The following is a 19,095-nucleotide window of genomic DNA, read 5'->3' on the forward strand; positions in this document are numbered from 1 at the left end:
AAAAGCAAACAATTTATTTAGAGGTTAAATAATAGATTCAAGCAGTAAGACAATACAGAATGTACATTTTTTTTTAAAAAGGAACCAGTTCACAAGGAAGCTTTAGGATCATATACTAGTTTGATAAACTGACAGGGATTTTTGGATGAAAGTCTTTTGTAGACCTTCACAAGGCAATGCAAATTCCCAGTCTACTCACGGAGTTCAGGACTTCTCAGAAAAGCCTCTGAAGTCAAATCTGTTAATCATCCCTGATTAATGGCACAGTGCTGGAGGACACTGCATATCATGCTAATGTGTGGCCACTTACACATCATCCATATCTCTCTCACTTTTCAATGTGCTGGCCATAGATCACTGAAGTGGGACCTAAAACATACTCTGTGCCTTACCTATTTCATGTATCAATCGGTTTGGTTCCATTGATGATTTTGCCTAGAATTTCTGCAGATTCTTCTGATCTCCCACCGTTACTCCAGCAGAGGACAGGTGGAAACCCTGGAGAAACAAGGTGAACGACCATTTCGGCAGTGTTTTCACCCAGCTTCTATTCGGCTGCTCTGCCATTCAATAAGATCATGACTGATCTTCAACCTCAACTCCACTTTCCCACCTCATCCCCATATCCCTCGATTCCTCTGGAGTCCAAAAATCTACCTATCTCAGCCTTGAATATACTCAACGATTCAGCATCCACAGCTCTTTGAGGTAGAGAATTCCAAAGATTCACAACCCTCAGTGATGAAATTCCTCTTCATCTCAGTCTTAAATAGCCAACTCCTTATCCTGAGACTATGGCCCCTAGTTCTCGACTCTCCAGCCAGGGGAAACAATCTCTCAGCATCTAACCTGGTGAGAGATCAGGGGAACTCTCTAGAAATTCAGGGCCCGTGTCTCCATTTTGAAAATGGGTAAGAAAAACAGCTTCCTTATTTTAACTATTTCACACATTTCGGATGAGATCATCTGAAGACAAGAATTTATCAGTTCCAGCATATTGCATTTTCAAGTAGGTCGGAGTTTGGTCCCCAGCCATGCAAAACTTAGTACTTGGAGAAAATAGCAAGTGCCAATTTAGATTTATAACTAAAGTAAAATAAGGCTAAATATTGAAAAAACAAACTCCTTCCAAACCCCGTATACAAGACCGATAAGATAGTTTCTTTTGTAAGAATATTTCTATCATCTCTCATTCCCCTCCCAAAAAGTGTGGGGGTGGAGGGAAGAAAGAGAAAAAAGGGGTGACAGCAAATTAAGGGACAAACAGCTTTTATATTTGACAGGCTTTCACAATGCATGTCAACCAATTTACTGGATTTTACAGCAGTTTTTCCAAATAGACTCAATTGGCCATTTGACTTATTGATCTGCTCATTTCTGTAATCATCAAGCTTTGTCACAAGAACATTGAAAGGATAATAACAAGGAGCATCATGTTCTTACAGCAGAATTGGTTAAAAGCAAAGAGAGACTCTAATTTACACAAATTTTATAATAAGTGGATTACTAAAAGTTCACACTATTTCTTCTGAAAGTGTACCATATTGTTCAATTGAATCAATTGAATATAACAAAAATAAGTGAACTCCATATTAGAACTGAAGAAACAGCCATATACTATTTGTTCCTCTCTCCTACATAAAATTAAAATAATTGCCCTTAGTATTCTTTCTTCAAATTAGTTGTAAAAGGTGAAGCTGCAAAAGTTGACTTGTCCATGGCCTCTACCAATGCTGTCCTACAGCTGGAATGGAAATTGCAAATTTTGAGCCATAATAACCTTCCTTCCCTGCTGTTGAGCGAGCACCTCAACCCTTGCAAAGCTTAGGAACATAGGAATTGCTAGACAGAAAGGACCAAAGCCCATCCTAGTTCACCGTCTACATTCCTGGTAGCTGCACAATATAATAATGGAGATTTTGACTGAACATAGCTATCAAATTCTATTAGGCTACAAAAGACCAGAAATTACATGAACAAATGCCAGTGGTGCAGAGAACTTTGGGAAGCATGTTACTTCCAGTTTTTTGTTTTGTGCACGGTACCTTTAAAGTTGCTGCAATGGCTGTGCGCGCGCGGTATCTTACAGGGAACCGCTTTTGAGCGGCCTGCGCTGTATTTTAGAGAACAGTTTCTGAGCCATCTGCACGGTACCTTCCCGATCGCTACGCAGCCGTGCATGCGCACAGCTTAGAGAGAACATGGGCCATAGGTCCAAAGTCATCCTGTTCCTCCCAAGCATGCTAAACTTACCACACCATGTCTCAAAGTACTCAAGTACTGCATCACAAAATGCTATTTTCTGAAAGAAATCCATCTAATTTGCTGCACCCAGCGATACATCTAAAAGTGGAAATGTGCCTCATGGAGCTAAACTAAAATAAAAGTCAGTAGAAAATGGAGTCTGAACCCATGACTCATTCACTAACATATTGCACCATTCAACTGCACGCCGTGGTAGATAATCAGAAAAATAGCATCCCTCCCACCCATCGTCTTCCACTGGCAGACATTTACCTGAAGGGTAAAAAAATCTGGTCCACCATCAATGGTGTTTTGGGATCTTCTGATTAGTCTTGCCCATACTCATGTTACCAATGGCAATATCTCTCTTATCCTTTCAAAGCAATCTCAATTAAGTTATATATTACATAGGAACAGGAGTAGGCCATTCAGCCCCCAAGCTTGTTCCACCAGTTCGATTATTTTTGTGAATGGATTTCAAAATAGAGAAAGTGGTGCTAATCTAGCCATTTTAAAAAACATTTTAATGAGGATAATTTCACATTCATCCATTATGCTCATCTGGGTATTTAATTTCCTCTGCACTGAACAAATTAAAAAGACTAGTTATTTATGGCAATTGGAAGACAGCAGTTACTTTTGTCAGCTTGCATTGAATTATCTTTGGATTTGCACTCAAACCCCAGCTGAAAAATTATATACAATGAAACTAGGTTATAGCAAAGTGATAAAGCAGAATAAAAAGAATGCAGTTTTCACAGGCTCAGAGTAAGTGACAACTTGTATACAAAAAATGCACCTCAGAACATTTTATAGGGCAGAAGAGTGGACACCAAGCACGAAGGAAAAGGGGAAGGATATTAAGGTGGTGGCTAAGACACAATTGAAGAGAATGGCTTTTAGCAGTCTTTGGAAAGCAGGAAGAGTAAAGAGAGAAGAGGTTCACAGAATTGGTCCCAGAGTATAATGTCAGAAAGAACACCCAGTGAAGGTTGAGCAAAGGGAGAGAGGAGGTGAAACAACAAGGAGTATGTCAGTATCCAAGGAGGGGAGGGTGTGTGTAAGGCCTTATGTTGGAGATGATCATTGAGTCAGGATGGAGCAACATGAAAGAAAGACTTGCATTTCTATAGCGCCTTTCACGACCACCAGACGTCTCAAAGCACTTTACAGCCAATGAAGTACGTTTGGAGTGTAGTCAACGTTGTACTGTGGGAAACGCAGCAACGAATTTGCGCACATCAAGCTCCCCACAAACAGCTATGTTGATAATGACCGGATAATCTGTTTTTTTTTTTAAATGATGTTGATTGAGGGATGAATACTGGCCAGGAAATGCCAGAAGAGGATTCAAGTCCATTCAGTGGAGTTTGGCAGTGTGATGGAAGAGCACAACTTTTGTGCAAATGGCAAAGCATCCCATGACATTCTGAACAATTGTACTTTATGGAAAGCACCCATGAGAATTTGGCAGCATTGGGGGAGAGGCATGCAAGGTGTTGGAGCTGCAAAGTAGCAATTTGGTGACGAACCAGTTGTGGGGGCTGGGGGGGGGGGGGCTGAAGGAGATTACAGGGATAGGGAGGGCGAGGCCATGAAGGGAGCTGAAAAGAATAATGAGAATTTTGAAATCTAGGCGTTGCTTAACCGGGAGCCAATGTAGGTCAGCGAGCACTGGGGTGATGGGTGAACGGGATTTGGAGAGAGTTAGGACACAGGCAGCTGAGTTTTGGATGACCTCAAGTTTATGCAGGGTATTCCAGCCGGAATACATTGGAATAGTCAAGTCTAGAGGTAACAAAAGCATGGGAGAGGACTTCAGCAGCGAATGAGCTGAGGCAGGGCTAGAGACAGGCAATGTTACGGAGGTGGAAATAGTCTTAGTTATGCCGCGGATATGTGGTCGGAAGCTAATTTCAGGGTCCAATATGACACCAAGGTTGCAAACGGTGTGGTTCAGCCTCAGACAGATGTCAGGGAGAGGGATGGAGTCAGTGGCTAGGGAACGAAATTTGTGGTGGGAACTGAAAACAATGGCTTCGGTCTTCCCAATATTTAATTGGAGGAAATGTCTGCTCATCCAGCACTGGATGTCGGACAAACAGTCTGACAATTTAGAGACGGTGGAGGGGTCAAGAGAAGTGATGGAGAGTTAGAGCTGGCTGTTGTCAGTGTACATGTGGAAACTAATGCTGTGTTTTTGGATGATGTCGCCAAGGGGCAACATGTAGATGAGAAATAAGAGGGGGCCAAGGACAGATCCTTGGGGGACACCAGAGGTAATGACGTGGGAGTGGGAAGAGAAGCCATTTCAGGTGATTCTCTGGCTACGATTGGATAAATAAGATTGGAACCAGGCGACTGCAGTCCCACCCAGCTGGACGACGGTGGAGAGGTCTTGGAGGAGGATGGAGTGGTCAACTGTGTCAAAGGCTGCAGACAAGTTGGGAAAGGTGAAGGTTAGTTTACCTTTGTCACAGTCACACAGGATATCATTTGTGACTTTGAGAGCACTGTTTCGGTACTGTGGCAGGGTTCGAAACCTGATTGGAGGGATTCAAACATGGAGTTGCGGGAAAGATGGGCACTGATTTGGGAGGTGACAGCAGGTTCAAGGATGTTGAAGAGGAAAGGGAGGTTGGAGATGGAGTGGTCGTTTGCAAGGACTTAGGGGGTCAAGGGTTTTTTTTTTGGGGGAAGGGTGATGGCAGCAAATTTGAGGGAGTGGGGGACAGTAGCTGAGGAGAGAGAACCATTAACAATGTCAGCTAACATGGGAGCCAGAAAAAGAAGTTGGGTGGTCAGCAGTTTGGTGGGAATAGGGTCAATGGAGCAGGAAGTGGGTCTCGTGTGCAAGATGAGCACGGAAAGGTTATGAGGGGAGATTGGAGAGAAACTAGAGAAAAATGCGAGTTCAGGGCTAGGGCCGTGGGGAACCTTAGATTCTCTTTCGCATCTCTCTAGTACCTTGACCAAGTGACCATTCTTCATGTGTGGGTCTAGATAGTGACTATAGGTTTAGTGTCCTAAATCCTTGGCGAGGTCGTCCGAAACCTGGATCCGCCCCCCTCCTCCGCCCCCCGAGTGTTGAGAGGACAATTACAATACTAGCTAACTCAACATAGGCGGGAATCTTTCCAGGTGTGTATGGCTTTGCACGACATTTACAACTTCATCTCAAAAAGTTTCCAAATCACATTAAGCTTGTGACACTTAAAGCTTTAACCAAAATGGAAATCAGATTCAAGACATTCAAAGAAAACAGCATTCTCCATCTATTTACAGCTGCTACATGCACCAGGTCCATTTAATTGACCAAACTGGTAAGGTTAATTTGTATGAACGTCCTACTAGTTGCAACAACATTGAAGAGACTACAGTTTTTTTTAAATCACCTCTATAATTAACACTTATACGAGTATGTTTATACATACTATCTGTTAATCTCTCCTTACAAACTGCAACAATAGGGGTAACTACTGCTCATGAAAATTAAACATGCACGTCAATGTGTGGGGAGCTATTTTGAACAGTTAATAATAGAACAGTATATCTTTTTTGTTTTCCTTTGATAATTAGGTCTCCAGTGCAGATTAATTTCAATATCACAATTCTAAGGAAATATTTTTTCTAATTGAATTCAACATATGCGCTGTGCAGTATCAACAGCTAGATAATATTGTCACATACATAGCAGCAATTAGTTTTGATCTCATTTACTGTTTGATTTTGCTTTAGAATTTCTACCCTATTTAAGGAAATACACTTTCCTTCACTCTTATCGAAATGTAGATTTTTTATTTGGGAGAGAATATATTTACTGACCTATTTTACAAGAGACGGAAATCTCAAATGTTAGCTCTAAATCAGCTGCATCAGAACTCGGTATTTAATATTCTAAGATGGATAAGTGAAGTAGAAACACAACTTCATTACACATGGAAGTAAATTAAGTTTATGCAATCCTGATGATAGCCGATCCTGTAAGGGAAATCTGGTTTGTAGTCTACTCTTCTGTCTATCTCAACATGCTGTAAAATAATAAGAGTCCACTGGTCTCAAATTCTCTTGGTTCTGAAAAACAACATTTCACATCCAAAATGTAAAGTGCTCTCTTCCATTTGCAGGTGTGGATGGACTTCTGGCATTTTCCACTTTTATTTGTTATAATGATTTCATTTTGTGTAGACCACACTAATGAGCCTTCGATGAGAGATGTGCCTCATACAACAAAAGTGAAGTTTTATCTTCAGGCTAACAATTGCTAGCAATTTTATGATTTATAATGGCAGGAGCTTTCTCAGTTTAGCTATAATTAAAATTGTTGGCTGTACATAATTCAAATAGTACAGTACATCTTTTTTGGTGGTCGTTCGGCCAATCATATGTGCCAGTTCTCAAAAGAGCCATCCGCTTCGTCCCACTGCCCTGTCCAAATACCCTTTCAACGATACCCAGCTTTGGTCTGCTAAATGGTGACTACAAAAAGAGAACGCCCATGCTGTATTTATTTCCGGCCACAAAAAAGATCAATAGTGTCTTCAGATACAGCAACTACATGCATTTATAAAACGTCCCAAGGTGTTTCACAAGAGCATTAACAGTCATCCTCAACTCCGAGGGACAGCCTAAGAACAGGCAGCAACAGACCGTTCCCAATCATCTGCACTAGATTCAGCCTTACTGCTCACCAGACTGCTACCATGAACGTCTGGACACTGATGCATGCCGCAAAGTCAGCCACCTCTGCACCAGTGGTGTGTGGCACAAGCAGAACTTACTGACATCAAGAATATTAAGGGTGGATGCCTTTTATTGAAGGTTCAATTCGGTCCGAAAAAAAACTGGATTTATATATTTTACTGAGTGAAGCCATATTGCCTGAAGACCATGCTTAAAGGAGGTAAAACAGCTTCATTTCTAGGACTTAATTGTGATAAAATAGGAGAATTTCTGCATTTGATTTTATGTAGCTGTAAAATAGCTGGAGTTAAAGTGGAAACTTCTCAACTTCAAAATGATGACATGGAGGTGAATTGGCCACATGAGCTAGACCAGAACGCTTGTTTGTGAATCAGTCAGGATAGAGTGGCTTATTGCAGATGCTAATTAAATTATATACGGCAAAGTATTACTAAAGCGAGAGATTGGGACAATGCAGATGTACTCCACATCAACATCTTGAGGGATAGGGTCCTGGTGAGACCACATCTGGAGTAGTGTACACAGTTTTGGCCTCCTTACCCGAGGAAGGATATAATTGCCATAAAGGGAGTGCAACAAAGGTTCACCAGACTGATTCCTGGGATAGGGGGATTGTCCGATGAAGAGAGATTGAGTAGACTAGGCCTATGTTTCCTTGAGTCAAGATGAATGAGAGGTGATCTCATTGAAACATAAAAAATTCTTACAGGGCTTGACAGGGTAGATGCAGGGAGGATGTTTCACCTGGCTGAGAAGTCTAGAACTAGGGGTCACAGTCTCAGAATAAGGATTGAGATGAGAAGAAATCTTTTCTCTCAGAGGGCTGTGAATCTTTGGAATTCTCTACCGCAGAGGGCTGTGGAAGCTCAGTCATTGAGCATAGTCAAGTCAGAAATCAATAGATTTTTGGATATTAAGGGAATCAAGGGATATGGGGATAGTGCAGGCAAGTGGAGTAGAGGTAGAAGATCAGCCATGATCTCATTGAATGGCGGAGTAGGCTCGAGTGGTCAAATGGCCTCCTCCTGCTCCTAGTTCTTAGGTTCTTATACACGCTCATTTTCTGCTTCCTTACTCTCCATCTCTTTCGTCATCCAGGTAGCTCTGACTTTAGTTGCCCTATTGGGAATGAACCTTGACTGTACCTGAACTATTTCCTCTTTAAAGACAGCTATCATTCCACTACAGTTTTGCCTGCCAATCTTTGATTCCAATTTACCCGGGCCAGATCAGTTTTCATCCCACTGAAATTTACCTTCCTCCAATTAAGCATTTTTTACTCTAGATTGCTCCTTGTCCTTTTCCATAGTTAATCTAAACCTTATGATGCTATGATCACTGTTCCCTAAATGTTCACCTACTGACACTTGCTCCACTTGACCTACCTCATTTCCCAGAACCAGATCCAGCAATGCCTCCTTCCTCGTTGGGCCAGAAACATACTGATCAAGAAAGTTATCCTGAACACACTTCAAAAATTCTTCCCCCTCTCTGCTCTTTACACTATTATACCAGTCTATATTAGGATAGTTGAATGTGTCTCTCTCTATCTCAGATACAGAGTAAGCTGTATGCTAGCAGACATCAGCAGAAAGTTGCCTACGGTTCTGAACCCGCTAGCTTTGAATAGCTTAGCTCGACAAGTGAGCCTAAGTTATAGATTCAGTAAGTGGATCTTTATTATTGTCCATAATCAAGGTGTGCAGGAAATTGATTGTTCTCACTGTGAAAACTGTATTGGGTTTATTCAAGTATTTTATGTCAAATAAATCAGTTGTTAGTTTGAAGTTGTGTCTCGGCTCGATAGAGGGCTTTTCAGCCTGCAGTTGAGTGTCAGCTTGTCTCAGTGGTAGCACTCTGGCCTCGGAGTCAGAATGTTGTGGGTTCAAGCCCCATTCCAAGATTTGAGCACATAATCTCAGCTGGCACTTCAGTGCAGTGCTGAGGGAGTGCCAGCGATACTATTTTTCAGATGAGACATTAAATTGTGGCCGCAACTGCCGGTTTAAGTGGACGTTAAAGATCCCGCGTCACTATTTTAAGAAGAACATGGCAGTTTTCCTCGTGTCCTGGCCAACAAGTATCCCTCAACCAACACCACCAAAACTGATCAATTGTTGTGCCACATCTACTTACATAATAACAGCGACTACATTTCAAAGCTAATGCATTGGGTGTGAAGCACTTTGGGATGTCCTGAAGATGTAAAATGCATCACATAAATACGAGTTCTTTCTTTCTGTAAAGAGGGGAGAATGAATGTGGCAGCCTGTGCGATATGTCCGTCAATATATGAAGCAAGTTATATGGATCATGCTATCATTTAACTTGGGCAGAAAAACTTGCCCCATCCAGATCTAGGGGATGCAAGGTGTACTTACACGAGTGATCTGTGACACTCAACCCAAAGAGAATATCTAGTTCAAAACCCCGAAGACGGTGACAGTGTGGATTCTTAATGAAAAATGGAGACCAACAATTTAGATTTACGATACTAATTTGTCGCTTGAAATAACAATTTGGCCCCTCGAGCCTGCTCCGCCATCTAAGATCATATCTGATATGATCATGGGCTCAGCTCCACTTCCCTGCCCGCTCCCCATAACCCTTCACTCCCTTACCGTTCAAAAATCTGTCTATCTCCACCTTAAATATATTCAATGACCCAGCCTCCACAACTCTCTGGGGCAGAGAATTTCACAGATTTACGACCCTCAGAAGAAATTCCTCCTCATCTCAGTTCTAAATGAGCGACCCCTTATTCTGAAACTATGCCCCCTAGTTCTAGATTCCTCCACGAGTGGATACATCCTCTTTGATCTACCTGATCAAGTCCCTTCATTATCTTATATGTTTCGATAAGATCCCCTCTCATTTTTCTGAACTCCAATCAGTATAGGCCCAACCTGCTTAACTTTTGTCATAAGCCAACCCCTTCACCTCAGGAATCAACTTAGTGAACCTTCTCTGAACTGCCTCCAATGCAAGTATATCCCTCCTTAAATGAGATCAAAACTGTATGCAGTACTCTAGGTGTGGTCTCACCAATACCCTGTACAGTTATAGCAGAACCTCCCTGCTTTTGCCACATGAGCTCGACCAGAACGCTTGTTTTGGAATCAGTCGGGATAGAGTGGCTTATTGCAGATACTAATTAAATTATATATGGCAAAAGTATTACTAAAGCGAGAGAGATTGGGGCAATGTAGATATACTCCACATCAACATCTTGCGAGGGATGATTAAAGAACTCGAACTTCAGTAGTCATGGAACTGTTCTTAGCTCTATTTGGAGGTCTGCACTCCGTGGATTGGAGATTCACATCAGCTGTGTACAGCATTTGATCGTGAAGTTCCACCAAAGCTCATTTCATCCAAAAGTCTTGTTGCTCATCTCATCCAAAAGTCTTGTTGCTCATCAAACAGTGCAAGAATTTTTTTCAATTAAGGCTATTTCAAGCCCTGGTGGGCTGATTCTATCCTTTTATATATTGTGCTCTCAGTATCTTGTACCTTACTATGCCAGTTGGTAAAGAAATCTGGTAGGATTAGTCTGTATAACTAAAACCGCTTTTTTCCACCTCGGTAACATTGCCCACGTCTGCCCCTGCCTCAGCTCTTCTGCTGAAACCCTCATCCATGCTTTTATTACCTCCAGACTTGACTACTCCAACTGACTCCTGGCTGGCCTCCCACATTCTACACTACGTAAACTTGAGGTCATCCAAAACTTGGCAGCCCGTGTCCTAACTTGCAAGAAGTCACCATCACCCATCACGCCTGTGCTTGATGACCTACATTGGCTCCCAGTTAAGTAACGCCTCAATTTCAAAATTCTCATCCTTGTTTACAAATCTCTCCATGGTCTTGCCCCTCCCCATCTCTGTAATCTATTTCAGCCTCACAACCCTACAAGATGTCTGCGCTCCTCAAATTCTGCCCTCTTGAGCATCTCTCACTATAACTGTTCAACCACCAGTAGCCGTGCCTTCAGCTGTTTGGGCCCCAAGCGATGGAACTCCCTCCCGAAACCCCTCTACCTCTCTTTCCTCCTTTAAGACAATCCTTAAAACCTACCTCTTTAAACAAGCTTTTGGTCATCTGCCATAATTTCTTCTTACGTGGCTTGGTGTCAAATTTATCTGTTTTGTCTTGTAACACTGCTGTGAAGCGCCTTGGAACATTTTACTACGTTAAAGGCGCTATATAAATAAAAGTTGTTGTTGTTGTATATATTGCTCTGACTGCGTACTGTTTTCCACCTTCTGAAAGAGTCAGGAGTACACGGTGGGCATCCTACGTGATCTTCATGTGTAGATAGCACAGTTAGTGGGTAATTGCTAATCGTAGGCATGCCATCACACACACTGCATGCATAAAGGCAGGGGTTTTAGTACATAGAAGACGTGCTCTGATCATGGAAAACATTTTTTTGCTGTGACAAGTGTTGGGAGAAAGACATGGGTAAAATAATGACATCTTGGAATGAAATCACTTGGAAGTCAGGGATTCAATATTTTCACAACACAACTGGGTGTGTGCAGCATTGCATACTGGGTCAAGAATGCTGCAATTTGCTACATTCACATTATAAGCTGCAAACCTGACCTTTCACTGAAACCATTTAACTTATTTACAAATAGACAACAACCAGTGATTACACACTAATTTTACTTTTATCCAAGGCTGTGTCTGGAGTTTTCAAAGACTTCCATTAAAATAAATAAAGGAAAGTCAAAATTAAGCATGTGCAAACCAACCCTTGCCATCACTAAGCAAAACTTGAAAATGTGGTCTTCTCTCAAGGGTAGATAGGTTTCATTACCCTCTAGCTAATGTCAGCAGGCACATCAACCGTGATGAGTGACATCCATCAACAACTAATATAGGTGGGAATCATTCTCCTTAAAGGCCACCACATCCCGGGAAAAAGTAAATTCAACATCAATGCCACACTGTATGACAATACAGGGCAATTCATAAAGTCACACGAAATGACACAATACAGGACAATTCCTTTGTAAACAATCACTGACAGGATTGGACATTTTGTGTGATACGCATTTGCTGAGAGCGGTGTCAGGTAATTATAGAAGTGTTTGGGCAACACACAAATAAACTGTCTGCCACTCCTGAAACATTAACCTGTCCTTTTTTTCCCCTTTTTTGACGCTGACCTGCAATGTCACGGGAACATCACCTCCAAAATCACCATCCTGGCTTAGACATAAATTGCCACTCCATTATCATTGCTGGGTCAATATTCTGGAACTCCCTCCCTAAAACCATTGTGCGAGTAGCCCACCACCGCCTGATGAGGGAAACCGGGGACAGCAAACTAATTAATACAGCCAGTAGTGTCGCCACATCTCCCGAATTTAAAAAAAACAGAAATCTGATCTTGTGTTGCAAAACTACAATACTTAAAACCAACCAGACTTGACATTGCAGTGTAACATTTGGATAATAAAACACAAGAAAGCATGGAATAAGAATGTACCATCAAAACCCTTCTTTCCACAGATCACAGAAGGGTGAATTTCCTCAGGGCCTCTCCCTCTACTTTGGCGTAACTTTGGTGGAAGCCCCGTTTATGCACCCTTGTCCTCAGGAGGGGAACAACAGCCACTATTCCTGCATCTAATTATCCAATTAACACTCTTTTCCTCCTCCCCCCCCCTCCCCTCCCTCTCCCCCCACCTCCCCCCCACACCATTCTGGAAAATGTAGTTGTAAAAGTTCTGAGGGGATATAATCGGACTCAACCGCGACATCCCCAGTCATCACTTGCCTTATAGGTCCACACAATCAGAATGGCTACATGGGCAAGATTAACTCACGCCGCTACGTTGTCCTGTCCAGCGTGGCTACTTCAGGCTGTTCTTTGGTAAATGTTGAATACATCAGTTTCCATGAAGTGGCTATTTAACAAACTTGAGGCCTGTATGTTATATTTACCAAATAAGTTTTGTTAAAAATCACATTCATGCTGAATGGAAATATTAATTCCTTATAAAGTCAAGTGCATCCGCTGAATTTGCGGTGTTAAAACACAAAAAGAAATGTAAACCGTCCTAAAAACTAGAAATGCAACAGCCTCAAACACCAGTTTGTCATTGGATCTTAGTTTTTTTTTTAAAAAACAGACTCTATGGTCAAGTGTGAAAAGATAATAAGCCTCTTCAAACTCTTACCGCAGGTTGGATACAAATGCCTGCTCTAATTCAGACATTCACCAGCATGTTAAAGTGGCCAAAATCCAAACCCCTCTACTTAAGCAGCACAACTTGACATTCGATTTCCTTCTTTCCTAACTAGCAGTTGTGCCAATGATTACACATTTCTATTCATTGAAAAGTTGTTGAAACTAGTACTAAATCAGTGACAGAATCGTTGGTGCAGAAGTTCTATTTCAAGGCGAGTTTACAATTTCTTCCGTGTCCTTTGTATAACAGAGAGCAAACCAAAAAGAAATAACCGAAAGAGGCATCTTGAGAATGAAAATACCCATGTGTTAGGAGTGCAAATAGAATTAATGCTGGTTTAGTTTTGCTGAATTTGTGAGTTTATTTCAACCTCAGCGCATTGACTTCTGAGCTTTACAAATGGCAGAAAAACTACTGAATTATCACCTTTCTAAGCATTGGTTCTCGGTCCACCCCCTCAGTGACTGGTATTTGAGGATTATTTTTCGAGGCAAATAACAGTTCTAATGGGCAGACCTAAATTTTGCCTACAGCAATTGGATAACGTTACCATTGTCCAATCAATGAATAATAGTAAGAAGTAAAAACAGATTACCCAAACACTTCCCCAAATGAAGTGCACAGTTAAAATCTTGCGTTAGGTCAAAAATAAAAGCACAACGTTAAATAAAACCCGTGTTGAAGACTGGATGGTGCAGTGGGTTTGCACGTGGAACCTTTCACTTCTGGAACTTTGGTTTGCATGCAGACTAAAACCAATGAGATGAAAAGCCTTACATCACTGCCGACTGTGATCACTCTACAAGAAATTAATTAGGATGGTCTCGGCTCAGCTCCTGGACAACATAAGAACATAAGAAATAAGAGCAGGATTAGGCCATTTGGCCCCGAGCCTGCTCCACCATTCAATAAGATCATGGCTGATCTGGTCATGGACTCAGCTCCACTTCCCTGCCCACTCCCCATAAGCCTTCACTGTCCCTTATCGCTCAAAAATCTGTATCTCCGCCTTAAATATATTCAAAGACCCAGCCTCCACAGCTCTCTGGGGCAGAGAATTCCATGGATTTACAATCCTCTGAAAGAAGAAATTTCTCCTCATCCCAGTTTTAAATGGACGGCCCGTTGTTCTGAGACTATCTCCCCTAGTTTTAGTTTCCCCCCATGAGTGGAAATATCTTCCCTGCATCCACCATTATCTTATATGTTTCAATAAGATCACCTCTCAGTCTTCTGAACTCCAATGTGTATCGGCCCAACCTATTTTCATAAGTCATGGACACAAAACTGACAATCTCAGAGACCACAAGATTTCTGGTGTGGAAAATGGCACATTGGTTCAATCTTTTCTAAGCCTAGGACTAAAGTCCAATATTGGGGCAGAGAAGAGGAAACATTACTTTGCAGCTGACATGCGTTCTATCTGATGCAAGAGTGCTTAACATTAATTCTGCACATCTAAAACAGCAAAGTATTTATTCCTTAGTAAAGTCATTCCTCACTTTGATGATTAAAAAACAAACTCACTAAAAAAGTAAAAAGCTTATTTTGTCATTGGAGTCTTTGTCCACATTCATTAAGGGACAAATGTAAAGGTCACACATCAAGCTGAGCATGTATTGTGAAAATTGAGCTGTGAGAAATTGGGAAGCAAAATCTTTGTGAGATCAGTTTCATAAAAATTTAGGCAAGGAGAATTGTTATCTCCAGATTTTCAGCTGTATCAAGTGCTAGATTCCAAACTTTATTGCAATATAGATTTTTTGTGACTTATTGGGGTGGAGAACACAGCGAGGGGTTGACCAGTGCAAGTATCAGATATGCTGTAGTAAGAAACATTTACCTACTTGAATATAGTGGACAATAAATGGATAGTAATACAATGAAGTGTCTTGTGCAGCCACTAAGAATCTGACTAAATGCACAGCCAAACGAGAGAACTGGTTGGCAGAGAGCACAGCAAAACTCAATGAAGTGAAACAGGGCGGTAGGTGAGGACCCTGCAAAGGTAGGTAAGGTAATGGTTTTTATTATTATTTTTTAAATTCTAAAACAGTGATTATCTTTAAAACGATCTTGAGAATTTAACTTTTTTTTTATAAAGTGAAAACATATTTTGAGTTTTCCCCCTCCCTAGACCCAACCTCAGCCTTGGACTAAATTTTAAATACTTACCGTCCGTTCAGGTAAGAACCACCCGTTTTCCCTCGTTTCAGCCGAGAAACAGCCAAGAATCTTGGTGCAAGATCCATTTTCTCACCGGGCGGTATTTCTTGCGTTATTAATGGAAATTCTCGCAGGCGTTAATTGCAGAAACTTAGCGGTGTTTCTGGGCGGCATTCAGGCAGTGAGGGGCTTTGGGGAAAGTCTAGCCCAAGGACTCCACAGAATACAGTGGCTGCTAGCAGACAAATGTGCCCCGACATAATGTGATTCCAGTATATGTGCATTGCATGTGCTAGAAAAGATGAGTGACTTGTGGGATCCATTGATACCATGAACTGGGAAATCCTGGAGCCCAATGCTGTTTAAAACAGATGGGTATGTTCTTCACACACAATGCATTCTCCCCCTGTACTGCTGACAAAAAGTGTTTGTTCTGCTGTGTCAAAGCATTCAATATGAAACATTACTCAAATAAAAGTTCAGATCACAAGCCATGTAGTTATTCATATGTTAGAGTTAAAGTACTACTTTATCCAACATGGTTTAGTTCGACTTTGATGGTCAATCATATTGCAGTAAATTTGCAGTCAGATTGACTGAGAAAAGTAGAACTGAATATCCAGTGAAAAGGAACAACAGACTGTGGTAGATATAATACAGGAAATGGGTCTCAGCCAAGGACAAGATAAAAGAATCGCAATACACAATGATTCTCACACAGCCTGGAAAGTGAGCAATAGAAACAAAAAAAAAATCAACTTGATGCCCACCAAATGGAACCTCTCACGATTAAAGGCTCTCTGAAATTAGCAACTCAGGGCAGGTCTACTATTAAAATCAGACTATGTATCAACGTATACTTGTCAGATTCCACCACTGAATGCTAAGGGCCTCTGTGGCACTAGCATATATGTAAGCAGCTGCTGGAAGGACCACGATAGTGGTACAGGTTGGCACACCTGCTTTTCAGTGAAATAGAGCGACGTCTTCCCAAATACACAAAAGTTCAAAAATAACTTTTGTTGCAGATCCTGATCACTTCTGGCTTTTAGCTCTGCCCCTCACCAAACTGCATCATTAAATATTGAACACACACTGCTGGGAGTACATCTTAATTGGGCGACAAGGCTTAAAAAAAAAACACAGAATAGTACATCAATCTTCTTCTCATACCCTTGTTAATAGGGACGTGTGTATATGGAGGTGGGGGGGGGGGCGCATTGGAAGGAGAGAAAGCTTGCCCCAAATACTGCTTTGAAGAATTATTCCTCATCACATCAACTTCATATTCAAACCTTAATTGGTCTTTCTTTCTTTCAAGAGCTGCACAAATGGGAAACAATTATTGTGGTAAAGAAAACAGCCCAGATGGTCAACAAACAGAAATTAAACAGGACCCGAATGCGAAGCTTCTGTTGTTAGGTGAAGAAGAATGTAAAGGCAAAGTTTTCAGGAGTTTACTCAGCTTTCACACCGCGCTCTCATGGCCTCTCCAAACTCTAGCAGCAGCTTTCAACAGAGCTGCCAAAAAGCAAGCACCTAATGCACTCTCAGTACTTCAATAAAGTCTGAAAAGACTAATTATAACTGAAATTGCCTTAATTTCAATTAAGCTACAGCCAAGTCCACACCACTCCCACCAGCTTGCTTGAGCAACATCAGGTAATATTGCAATGTAAAAGTCGATCGACATACTGAGTATTTTCTATATAATGTACCCCAGAAAGAAAAGGGGGGAAAAAAGGGGAAGCATCTATCCAGATTAAATGCAGGTGCACTTTCAAATCTATCAAATGGGTAAATTTGACAAAAAGCCACCATTAGGCCAACATGAAAGGCTCAAGACAACATCCTTTCAGTTCTTTGTACTTCAGTAATCAACAGATGTACTTATTCACCCCTCCCCCTCCAACCAAACTGATCAAGACCTCTTTTTGAATGGAAGGAAATAATTCCACTTTGTACATCTTCTAGTTAATCAAGACTTTCTATTCAGCAATTTGACCTTTTGTTCAAAACAGGATTATCAGTTTTTTTCCCCCCAGTTACCAAGGGCGACTCGCATGGTGAACATAATTGCAATAATTTGCAAAACACCATGGCAACCTACATTACAACTAGGTAAATACTGGGCTTTTGTGCTACATTGTTATTTTCCGAGATGCTGAAGTCAAAGAACGAATGACAAATGAACACAAAATTTATATTTGCTTTGTCTAACCAGAGCAGAAAATTGATACTGAGAATAGGGGAAGCAGCCACAGCTGTAATTTCTAACTTGATTAATTAGAATGGTAACAGTGCTTAACAGGATATTCAACAAACAGCCCCAACTCTGTCTCTCCACCTACCCACCCCCTCCCCCCCACCAACCATACGAATATTTTTTTAATCGAGAGAGAACAAACATCCACATTTGTTCTTTTCTTCAGCTCAATAGAATCTTTAATTACAGAACATTGTTTCTTTGCTCTTCATTTCAGTGAAGAGAGAGCTGCTTCTGGGGAAGACTGGTTAGTGCAAAGTCACTCATACCCAACTCCATTGGGCAACAGAAGCTGAATGACTAATAACATTCTTTGGCACCAGCAGCTGTTCCAGGGCTGTGACACTGGTTTACAATTATACGGACTACAGCAAAGCTATTTCAGAGGCTGACTGGCAGTCGCACTTTTATAGACACAGTACCTTAGTTTACAATGGATCATATAAAGAGCACATTTCTTGATATGAATAATGTTCTCCAACAATATAGCTCGTTAAAACTTTCTGTCTGGCCCAATAGATAGTCTACAGTGAGGCATTTGTCTGGAATACCAGTAAGAAGCTCACAAAAAACATGGTGGTGAAGTATTAAAGTTGAATACTAGCAATAAGCACAAAGGTGAGTAAACATTTTGGTCCATGTGCTTTTGAACTTCATGATTTTAACTGAAAACTGCTAAAAAGGCAGAAAACTGAGACTTAAAATCAATCCTTTCATATATTGCTTAATTTTTGGGAATTGAATTCTTGAGCAAAGGGTTTTACAGTAACAACTCAAGCTGAACTACCCTAAATAGTGGAATTACTGTTATACAAATAGTTAAGAAGTGGGACTTCGAAACTGTTGAAATATTGGCAAAATTCTAGCATATTATCTTAATCAATTTAATAACATGGCACTGAAATATTACATTTTAAGGACCTACCTCATTGTCTAACCAACTCAAAAGGTTTGTAAGTAAAGATTTTTATTTTGGGTCAATTTTGTTGGGGCGGGCGGGGTTAGGGATGTATGGCAAGTTCAATTAAACTTTTCTGATTGAAAGTTAATTTTAAAATCATATGCTGTACCGAACCATAGCTACACAAGAATTACTTGATTAGATTGGAGGTGAAAAGACGGAAATATTTTAGGTATGAAAAAGAGAAATACAAAAATCTCACTGCAAGTTATAGCAATTATAAAAGTTTCTACTTTAAGTGCAGTAGTCCATAATCTTTTAATAGTTTTGGTCTCGTATAATGGGCCAAGCCAACAAAGCAAATGCAGAAATTACAGGGGGTGTTAGTCACTCAAGACCATTAGCTGGAATCAGGACTTCTCTTCCTGTTCCTGATATAGGACATGTCTATTTTAAAATCTTCTGCCCTTGACATTCAGGAAAGAGAAGGCAATAAAGAGAAAAGTGAAGACATCAGCATTATAATTCAGTCCTTATAATAAAGTAGGAATAATCTTTAACTGTTAAATAAAGTTGGAACAATTATATCTTTTGCTGCTTAAAGTATA

General features: G+C 40.9%; 1 protein-coding gene across 1 annotated transcript in view; it reads right to left on the bottom strand.

Moving 5' to 3' along the window:
• Window positions 1-19,095, bottom strand: part of pola1 (polymerase (DNA directed), alpha 1) — a 355,602-nt gene that overhangs the window by 115,921 nt on the left and 220,586 nt on the right. The window lies entirely within an intron of this gene.

The sequence above is a fragment of the Pristiophorus japonicus genome, chromosome 11, assembly GCF_044704955.1.
Source record: "Pristiophorus japonicus isolate sPriJap1 chromosome 11, sPriJap1.hap1, whole genome shotgun sequence".
Lineage (NCBI taxonomy): Eukaryota > Metazoa > Chordata > Chondrichthyes > Pristiophoridae > Pristiophorus > Pristiophorus japonicus.